This window comes from Oncorhynchus mykiss, chromosome 6, assembly GCF_013265735.2.
Source record: "Oncorhynchus mykiss isolate Arlee chromosome 6, USDA_OmykA_1.1, whole genome shotgun sequence".
Taxonomy (NCBI): Eukaryota; Metazoa; Chordata; class Actinopteri; order Salmoniformes; family Salmonidae; genus Oncorhynchus; species Oncorhynchus mykiss.
The window spans coordinates 22,670,784-22,682,252 of NC_048570.1; positions in this window are offsets into that span (position 1 = coordinate 22,670,784).

An 11,469-nucleotide genomic window follows, 5' to 3' on the forward strand; every position below is an offset into this window, starting at 1 on the left:
CAAAACAGAGGGCCTGTTGTCCGGGCCTCTGGCAGTCTCTATGGGGGTGCCACAGGGTTCAATTCTTGGGCTGACTCTCTTCTCTGTATACATCAATGATGTCGCTCTTGCTGCTGGTGATTCTCTGATCCACCTCTATGCAGACGACACCATTCTGTATACTTCTGGCCCTTCTTTGGACACTGTGTTAACTAACCTCCAGACGAGCTTCAATGCCATACAACTCTCCTTCCGTGGCCTCCAACTGCTCTTAAATACAAGTAAAACTAAATGCATGCTATTCAATCAATCACTGCCCGCACATGCTCCCCCGTCCAGCATCACTACTCTGGACGGCTCTGATTTAGAATACGTGGACAACTACAAATACATATGTGTCTTGTTAGACTGTAAACTCTCCTTCCAGACTCACATTAAGCATCTCCAATCCAAAATTAAATCTAGAATCGGCTTCCTATATCGCAGCATCCATCACTCATGCTGCCAAAGATACCCTCGTAAAACTGACCATCCTACCGATCCTTGACTTCGGCGATGTCGTCTATAAAATAGCCTCCAATACTCTACTCAACAAATGGGATGCAGTCTATCACAGTGCCATCCTTTTTGTCACCAAAGCCCCATACACTACCCACCACTGTGACCTGTACGCTCTCGTTGGTTGGCCCTCGCTTCATACTCGTCGCCAAACCTACTGGCTACAGGTTATCTACAAGTCTCTGCTAGGTAAAGCCCTTGTCTCAACTCACTGGTCACCATAGCAGCACCCACTCATAGCACGTGCTTCAGCAGGTATATCTCACTGGTCACCCCCAAAGCCAATTCCTCATTTGGTCGTCTTTCCTTACAGTTCTCTGCTGCCAATGACTGGAATGAACTGCAAAAATCAAGCTGGAGACTCATATCTCCCTCACTAGCTTTAATCACTAGCTGTCAGAGCAGCTCACAGATCACTGCACCTGTATATAGCCCATATGTAAACAGCCCATCTATCTACCTCATCCCCATACTGTATTTATTTATCTTGCTCCTTTGCACCCCAGTATCTCTACTTGCACATTCATCTTCTGCACATCTACCATTCCAGTGTTTAATTGCTATATTGTAATTACTTCGCCACCATGGCCTATTTACTGCCTTAACTCCCTTATCTTACCTCATTTGCACTCACTGTATATAGACTTTTTGTTTTCTTTTGTTCTACTGTATTATTGACTGTATGTTTTGTTTATTCCATGTGTAACTGTGTTGTTGTATGTGTCGAATTGCTATGCTTTATCTTGGCCAGGTCACAGTTGCAAATGAGAACTTGTTCTCAACTAGCCTACCTGTTTAAATAAAGGTGAAATAAAACATTTAAAAAAATGTTTTACAGTCTCCTGGAGGGGAAGTAGTGTCTCCAAGAAATGGCAATATCACAGTCTGCCGATATGGACAGCCCTGTCAAGAGGATCCTCCTGGATGATGTATTTTGGAGAAATCCGTACTGCCCTGCCCACTTCACTGTTGCCCCAAGCAGAGGAAACAGCAGTTCTGAAATACATCAAAAAGCGTGAAGACTTCTGCCTGAAGCCCATCCATGCCGCAGCGTACAAATTGGACCCCAAGTATGCTGGCAAGAGCATCCTGTCTGGTGCAGAGATCAACAAGGCCTACTACCGTGTCTCGCCACCTTGGCCTGGATGAGGGCAAGGTTCTTGGCAGTCTGGCGAAGTACACTTCCAAGCAAGGGCTTTGGGATGGAGATGCAATATGGCAGTCGTGCCAACATATCTCATCAGCCACCAGGTGGAAGGGACTTTGTGGATCTGAGGCTCTTTCCCCTGTTGCCTCCATCAGCCGCCAAATCCCACCAACATCAGCCGCCTCAGAGTGCAACTTGTCCTTGTTTTGGAAAACACACACCAAAGCACGCAACAGGCTGACCAATACAAGGGTTGAAGAATTGGTGGCCATCTTGGCAAATTTGAGGCTTTTTGAGCCTGACAACGAGCCATTCTCAACAAGGTTGGAAAGTGACAGTGAAGATGAGGCCTCAGAGTCTGATGTTCAAGAGGTGGACATTAAGGAGGTCCAGGGAGAAGACATGGAAGACAACCAAAGCTTTAGTTTCTAGACTATCATTTTAGTTGAAAACGTTTTTCGAAGATGCGATAGATCGTTGGGGATCATTAAATATTCCCTTTCTTTTGTTGTTCAGTGAAATCATCCCATGTGACGAGTCAACTCATTTAATTAATGTTCAATTCGTACCTGAATTGTTTGTTTTTTTACTTCTATTGGAAGGATTGCATCATTTTCAATTATTTCTACTTATGATAAGGTAAAAGGTTTATGTTTCTGTCTCAATATATGATAAATATACCCAATACAAAAAACATCTACATCTATAACATAACACAAACATAACATCTAAAACATTAAATGGTATTAATATTAATTTCCACATAGTCCTGTTAATTCCCATTAATTACCACAGAAATTTTCCACCACTGAAAACTCAGCTCAGCTAACATTATCTCTAATGTTGGACAAATTCATGCTAGCTTTCGTGTCATAGTCAAACTTCAGAAATACTGCTCATTGACGTGAAATAATCCTTTGCTAAATGTTACGAGGCGACTAAGTCTTCCTCACCAAAAAAGCATCAACATTGACATTTGTTTTAGTTTAGATTAATTCAGATAGGTTTGAGGCAGAAATGGGTTTCAGCAGATGTCATCTAGGTAATATTTTTTGAATGTTCGACTGCACATTGTAGTAGAACTAATTTCGAGTTATTCCATGAACCTTCGCTAGATACGAGACAGATCGGTGCAGGGGGAATCGAAACGCTATCTGACATAAGACAATGACCAAGCATGCCATGACAATGAACATTGTATATTCTGAATCAGGGTAGAATGAAGAACAATCCACTTGGGCGTGGATTGTTCTCTTCCCCAGATTCAGGATATACACTTTTTATTGTCATGGCATGTTTGGTTCAATATTCATTGACGAGAGAACCGAATATACATTACAAAACTAAATATTCCCCTGAATAAAACTATGGCTCTCTATGAAGTCGGGTAAACAAGTCACGAGATTCCTCCTTGCAGACTGGCTGCTCTGATGACGCTGGGCAGACGGGTGGCTCAAGCGGCGCTGGGCAGACTGGAGACTCCGGCAGTGCTGGAGAGGAGGAAGGCTCCGGCAGCGCTGGACGGAGGAGCTCTGGCGCCTCTGGACTGAGGGGCAGAAGCTCTGGCAGCGCCGAACAGGCGGGAGACTCCAGCAGCGCTGGACAGGCGGAAGGCAGCACTGGATGGGCGGGAGCACCTGTAGGGATGAGACGGAGAGACACCCTGGTGCAGGGGGCTGCCACCGGAGGGCTGGTGCGTGGAGGTGGTACCGGATAGACCGGACCATGCAGGCGCACTGGAGCTCTTGAGCACCGAGCCTGCCCAACCTTACCTGGTTGAATGCTCCCGGTCGCCCTGCCAGTGCGGCGAGGTGGAATAGCCTGCACTGGGCTGTGCTGGCGAACCGGGGACACCATGCGTAAGGCTGGTGCCATGTATGCCGGCCCAAGGAGACGCACTGGAGACCAGATGCGTAGAGCCGGCTTCATGGCACCTGGCTCGATGCCCACTCTAGCCCGGCCGATACGCGGAGCTGGTATGTACCGCACCGGGCTATGCACCCGCACTGGGGACACAGTGCGCTCCACAGCATATCACGGTGCCTGCCCGGTCTCTCTCTCCCTCCGGTAAGCACAGGAAGTTGGCGCAGGTCTCCTACCTGGCTTCGCCACACTTCCTGTGTGCCCCCCCAAAAAAAAGATTTGGTGGCTGACTCTCGGGCTTCCATCCACGTCGCCGTGCTGCCTCTTCATACCAGCGCCTCTCCGCCTTCGCCGCCTCCAGCTCTTCTTTAGGGCGGTGATATTCTCCTGGCTGTTCCCAGGGTCCTTTATCGTCCAATTCGTCCTCCCATGTCCATTCCTCTCTGCGCTGCTCCTGCTGACGCTGCCTGTGCCTGTCACCACACCGCTTGGTCCTGTTGTGGTGGGTGGTTCTGTCACGAGATTCCTCCTGGGAAGGAGAGGCGGACCAAAATGCAACGTGGTTGAAGTTCCATGTTTTTTAATAAGAAAACTAAACATGAACATAATACAAAACAATAAACGTGGAAAAACCGAAACAACAGCCCTATCTGGTGCAACAAACACAAAGACAGGAAACAACCACCCACAAAACCCAACACAAAACAGGCTACCTAAATATGGTTCCCAGTCAGAGACAATGACTAACACCTGCCTCTGATTGAGAACCATATCAGGCCAAACATAGAAATAGACCAACTAGACATATAACATAGAATGCCCACTCAGATCACACCCTGACCAAACAAAACATAGAAACATACAAAGCAAACTATGGTCAGGGTGTGACAAAACAATACTTTCCTGTCTATATTGTCTGAAATTTCGAGCAGCTGAAGGACAAACTGCACAGACAACCGGTAGAATACATTTAAATGCAATTTTATTCAGCATTCTGGCTTGTAAGGAACATTTTACACAATTTTGCACACAAATGTCTCAGGTTGTATATACCAATGAATTGTGTATTACAGGCTGATTAATCAGACTAGCTTATGACATGTCTAAGATTTAGATACATATTTGAAATCAGCCTTTCATTGGATTAAATGTGATATTGCTAGGTAGTTTATTATTTATCCTTCCTCATGTCTCCTGCAGGAAATTTTGTCAGGTTGTAATGAAGCTCCCAGCTTGTCCCCGCTCTCTGGCGTCATCCTGAAGAGGCTTAATGTAAGCCCTCGTGACCCAAGCCCTAGCCTGTCTGAGGAGACCCCACTCAAGCTCCTCAAGCAGCTCATTCCCTTCAGCCAATGATCAGCCCACTCCCAGGTCAAAGAAGGAAGAGGAGCAGGCAAGTCTCTCTCCCATATTTTAACTGCACACCATTTTTGTACATTCTTATTAACCTATTATAATAAATTTCTCTTAATATCAATCTGCATGCGTGTTGTTGATGAAGAAAGTGCCCCAGATGCCAGCGACGATCTCAGTCCAGTCTCCAACCCCACCATCTCCCTGCTGTCTCCCAGAGCAACTCAAATGGCAGGACTTGCAGGTGTGTGAAGAAACATCGTGCCAAGATTGCATAGGCTACTTAGTTTTTTTCTTAGTTAGTTTGTTCGTGAATCAACATATCACTGTTACAGATTGTCTCCAACACTGTTTGTTTACTATATACAGTGCCTTGCGAAAGTATTCGGCCCCCTTGAACTTTGCGACCTTTTGCCACATTTCAGGCTTCAAACATAAAGATATAAAACTGTATTTTTTTGTGAAGAATCAACAACAAGTGGAACACAATCATGAAGTGGAACGACATTTATTGGATATTTCAAACTTTTTTAACAAATCAAAAACTGAAAAATTGGGTGTGCAAAATTAGGAGGAGGAGGAGCAGCAGCGTTTGCACGGAATAAGGGTAAGGAGAGGGAGGATAAGTGGATGGATAAAAGGAAAAAAAGGAAAGTCAGGAATTAAAAGCACTGTTCTGCCGAGTGCTGCAGCGGTCTAAGGCGTCACTACAGACCCTGGTTTGATTCCAGGCTGTCTCACAGCCGGCCATTACCAGGAGACCCATGAGGCAGCGCACAATTGGCCCAGCGTCATCCGGGTTAGGGGAGGGTTTGGCCGGCCGGGTGGCGGGCCGCGACTCCTTGTGGTGGGCCGGGTGCCTGCAAGCCAGTGATGTAAAAATACTTGAAAGTACTACTTAAGTAGTTTTTTGGGGTACCTTTACTTTACTATTTATATTTTTGACAACTTTAAACTTTTACTTCATTACATTCCTAAAGAAAATGATGTACTTTTTACTCCATACATTTTCCCTGACACCGAAAAGTACTCGTTACATTTTGAATGCTTAGCAGGATAGAAAAATTATCTAATTCACACAATTATCAAGAGAACATTGCTGGTCGTCCCTACTGCCTCTGATGTGGCAGACTCACTAAAAACATGCTTAATTTGTAAATTATGTCTGAGGGTTGCAGCATGTCCCTGGCTATCCGTAAATTAAAAAAAACAAGAAAATGGTGCCGCCTGATTTGCTTAATATAAGGAATTTGAAATTATTTATACTTTTACTTTTGATACTTAAGTATATTTAAAACCAAATACTTTTACTTAAGTAGGATTTTTTTTGGGGTGCCTTTCACTTGAGTAATTTTCTATTAAGGTATGTTTACTTTTACTCAAGTATGACAATTGGTACTTTTTCCACCACTGCTGCAAGCTGACTTTGGTCACCACTTGTACGGTGTTTCCTCCGACACATTGGTGCGTCTGGCTTCCGGGTTAAGCGAGCAGTGTATCTCGACCTTCGGCTCTCCCGAGTCCGTACGGGAGTTGCAGTGATGGTACAAGACTGTAACTACTCTCTTCTTCCCAAAGGCCTGCAGACTAAAGCAAGCAGAGTGGTACCAAGAGCTCCAGTCCACTCCAGTCTTTTGAAGGCCTGAACAACTCTAAGGATATTCAGGTTGGTTGATCCTGCATGAATAAGAAATGCCGTTATAGGAACATGCAGTACCCACTTTATGATACACCTTCACATTAAAAGCTGCATTAAAAATGAATGGCAAAATTCCTATTGCTTAGTTTTTTTTATGTTTCAGAAAAATAAGGTAAGAATGTCAGCCAGATCTCAGGTGCGTCTGTGGGTTATGGACATGGATCAGAGACTAATAATGACACTCATATCTGTGGTACAGTAAAAGAAGGTAAACATTGCTTTAACATGTGAGATTGAAATTGTCTGCGGCATGTTTGTCAAATATCCAGGTTCCAAGCTCAGTGACATTTTTGCCAAGATTGACAAGCTGTTGTCTGGGCGATTGGTGGTGTCTGGAGGGAAGTCTGTGTCCACCTCCCAGCATCCCAACAGCATAACGGCACGGACTTTGTCAGTTACAAACTGGCCGAGAAGTTTGGTGAGTTCACATGACCTTGAATTTGAACTGGTGGAGACACAGGACTATTGGTCTGTTTTGTCTCTTTACAATCCAATGTGTCTTCCATACAGTGCCTAATGTTTAATCAAATCAAATTTGCTTGGTCACATACACATGTTTAGCAGATGTTATTGCGGGTGTAGTGAAATGCTTGTGTTTCTAGCTCCAACAGTGCAGTAATATTTAACAATTCACAGCAATGCACACAAACCTAAAAGTAAAATAATGGAATTAAGGAATAGATAAATATTAGGATGAGCAATGTTGGAGTGACATAGACTAAAATACAGTAGAATAGAATACAGTATGAGACGAGTAAAGCAAAAATATTAAACATTATTAAAGTGGCCAGTGATTTCAAGTCTATATACATAGGGCAGCAGCCTCTAAGGTGCAGGGTTACGTAACTGGGTGGAAGCCGCCTAGTGATGGCCTTGCGATAGAAGCTGTTTTGATGCACCTGTACTGACCTCGCGATCTGGATGATAGTGGGGTGAACAGGCAGTGTCTCAGGAGGTTGTTGTCCATGATGATCTTTTTGGCCTTCCTGTGACATTGGGTGCTGTAGGTGTCCTGGAGAGAAGGTAGTTTGCCCCTGGTGATGCATTGAGCAGACCGCACCACTATCTCGTCATTGTTGGTAGTCAGGCCTACTGCTGTTCTCGTCTGCAAACCTGTTGATTGAGTTGGAGTTGTGGGGCCCCTGTGTTGAAGATCAGTGAAGTGGAGGCGTTTTCTACCTTCACCACCTGGGGGCGGCCTGTCAGGAAGTCCAGGATCCAGTTGCACAGGGCGAGGTTCAGACCCAGGGCCTCGAGTTAATAATGAGCTTGGAGGGTACTGGTATTGAATGCTGAGCTAGAGTCAATGAACAGCATTCTTACATAGATATTATTTTTGTCCAGATGGGATAGGGCAGTGCAATGGCGATTGCATCGTCTGTGTATCTATTGGGGCGGTAAGCAAATTGAAGTGAGTCTAGGGTGTCAGGTAAGGTAGAGGGGTGGTCCTTAACTAGCCTCTCAAAGCACTTCATGATGACAGAAGTGAGTGCTACGGGGCGATAGTCATTTAGTTCAGTTACCTTTGCTTTCTTGGGTAGAGGAACAATGGTGGACATCTTGAAGCAAGTGCAGACAGCAGACTGGGATAGGGAGAGATTGAATGTCTGTAAACACTCCAGCTGGTCTGGGCATGATCTGAGGACGCCGTCTGGGCTGGCAGGGTTAACACGCTTAAATGTCTTACGCGTGTCGGCCACGGAGGAGAGCCCACAGTCCTTGGTAGCGGGCCGTGTCGGTGGCAGTGTTATCCTCAAAGTGGACGAAGGTGTTTAGCTTGTCTGGAAGCAAGACGTCGGTGTCCACAACGTGGCTGGTTTTCCCTTTGTAGTCCATGATAGTCTGTAGACCCTGCCACATACGTCTCGTGTCTGAGCTGTTGAATTGCAACTCCACTTTCTCTATACTGACATTTTGTCTATTTGATTGCCTTACGGAGGGAATAACTACACTGTTTGTATTCGGCCATATTCCCAGTCACCTTGCCATGGTTAAATGTGGTTTGCGCTTTCAGTTTTGTGCGATTGCTGCCATCTATCCACAGTTTCTGGTTAGGGTAGGTTTTAAGTCACAGGGGGTATAACATCTCCTATACACTTCCTGATATACAGTGCCTTGCGAAAGTATTCGGCCCCCTTGAACTTTGCGACCTTTTGCCACATTTCAGGCTTCAAACATAAAGATATAAAACTGTATTTTTTTGTGAAGAATCAACAACAAGTGGGACACAATCATGAAGTGGAACGACATTTATTGAATATTTAAAACTTTTTTAACAAATCAAAAACTGAAAAATTGGGCGTGCAAAATTATTCAGCCCCTTTACTTTCAGTGCAGCAAACTCTCTCCAGAAGTTCAGTGAGGATCTCTGAATGATCCAATGTTGACCTAAATGACTAATGATGATAAATACAATCCACCTGTGTGTAATCAAGTCTCCGTATAAGTGCACCTGCACTGTGACAGTCTCAGAGGTCCGTTAAAAGCGCAGAGAGCATCATGAAGAACAAGGAACACACCAGGCAGGTCCGAGATACTGTTGTGAAGAAGTTTAAAGCCGGATTTGGATACAAAAAGATTTCCCAAGCTTTAAACATCCCAAGGAGCACTGTGCAAGCGATAATATTGAAATGGAAGGAGTATCAGACCACTGCAAATCTACCAAGACCTGGCCGTCCCTCTAAACTTTCAGCTCATACAAGGAGAAGACTGATCAGAGATGCAGCCAAGAGGCCCATGATCGCTCTGGATGAACTGCAGAGATCTACAGCTGAGGTGGGAGACTCTGTCCATAGGACAACAATCAGTCGTATATTGCACAAATCTGGCCTTTATGGAAGAGTGGCAAGAAGAAAGCCATTTCTTAAAGATATCCATAAAAAGTGTTGTTTAAAGTTTGCCACAAGCCACCTGGGAGACACACCAAACATGTGGAAGAAGGTGCTCTGGTCAGATTAAACCAAAATTGAACTTTTTGGCAACAATGCAAAACGTTATGTTTGGCGTAAAAGCAACACAGCTGAACACACCATCCCCACTGTCAAACATGGTGGTGGCAGCATCATGGTTTGGGCCTGCTTTTCTTCAGCAGGGACAGGGAAGATGGTTAAAATTGATGGGAAGATGGATGGAGCCAAATACAGGACCATTCTGGAAGAAAACCTGATGGAGTCTGCAAAAGACCTGAGACTGGGACGGAGATTTGTCTTCCAACAAGACAATGATCCAAAACATAAAGCAAAATCTACAATGGAATGGTTCAAAAATAAACATATCCAGGTGTTAGAATGGCCAAGTCAAAGTCCAGACCTGAATCCAATCGAGAATCTGTGGAAAGAACTGAAAACTGCTGTTCACAAATGCTCTCCATCCAACCTCACTGAGCTCGAGCTGTTTTGCAAGGAGGAATGGGAAAAAATGTCAGTCTCTCGATGTGCAAAACTGTTAGAGACATACCCCAAGCGACTTACAGCTGTAATCGCATCAAAAGGTGGCGCTACAAAGTATTAACTTAAGGGGGCTGAATAATTTTGCACGTCCAATTTTTCAGTTTTTGATTTGTTAAAAAAGTTTGAAATATCCAATAAATGTCGTTCCACTTCATGATTGTGTCCCACTTGTTTTTGATTCTTCACAAAAAAATACAGTTTTATATCTTTATGTTTGAAGCCTGAAATGTGGCAAAAGGTCGCAAAGTTCAATGGGGCCGAATACTTTCGCAAGGCACTGTACCGTGTCAGTGTATACGTCGATGAGGCTACCCGTCCACGTGATCAAAACAATATTTCTTTTTTTTGTTGTTGAATTTTACCCCTTTTTCTCCCCAATTTCGTGGTATCCAATTGTTGTAGTAGCTACTATCTTGTCTCATTGCTACAACTCCCGTACGGGCTCGGGAGAGACGAAGGCTGAATGTCATGCGTCCTCCGATACACAACCCAACCAGCCGTACTGCTTCTTAACACAGCGCGCATCCAACCCAGAAGCCAGCCGCACCAATGTGTCGGAGGCTACACCGTGCACCTGGCAACCTTGGCTAGCGCGCACTGCGCCCGGCCCGCCACAGGAGTCGCTGGTGCGCGATGAGACAAGGAGATCCCTACCGACCAATCCCTCCCTAACCCGGACGACGCTAGGCCAATTGTGTGTCGCCCCACGGACCTCCCGGTCGCGGCCGGTTACGACAGAGCCTGGGTGCGAACCCACCCGGGAGGCCCTATCAAAACAATCTTGAAGCGTGGATTCCGATTGGTCAGACCAGCGTTGAATAGTCCTTAGCACGGGTACTTCCTGTTTGAGTTTCTACCTATAGGAAGGGAGGAGCAAAATTGAGTCGTGATCAGATTTGCGAAGGGAGGATGGGGGAGGACCTTGTAGGCATTTTGAAAATCTGAGTAGCAGTGGTGTGTTTTCTCAGTGTGAGTGCTACAGTCAATGTGTTGGTAGAACTTGGGTAGCGTTTTCCTCAAATTTGCTTTGTTTTTATTTATTTAATCTATTTTAGAATAAGGCTGTAACGTAACAAAATGTGGAAAAAGTCAAGGTGTCTGAATACTTTCCGAATGCACTGTATAGTATGCCAAAACTAAATTTGCATATATCATGGCCAGTATCATGAATGCAACATTGGATAAAATGGTTATTCTTGGTGCTAGATTTAGAGTCATTGTTCCTTACCGTTGTTGAGAAGATCATTTAAGGTAGTTAATGTGGCGTCTTGCTGTGTATGGTTCAAGGTTTTTTTTCCCTGTCATATTGTTTCCTCTTTTCTCGTTCACTGCAGTGATAATCTTTGGGTTCGCCAAAGTCATATTGCATTACTTGTAAATTTCAACCTATGGGGTATTTTTATTGGATGGATTTCTGTCCC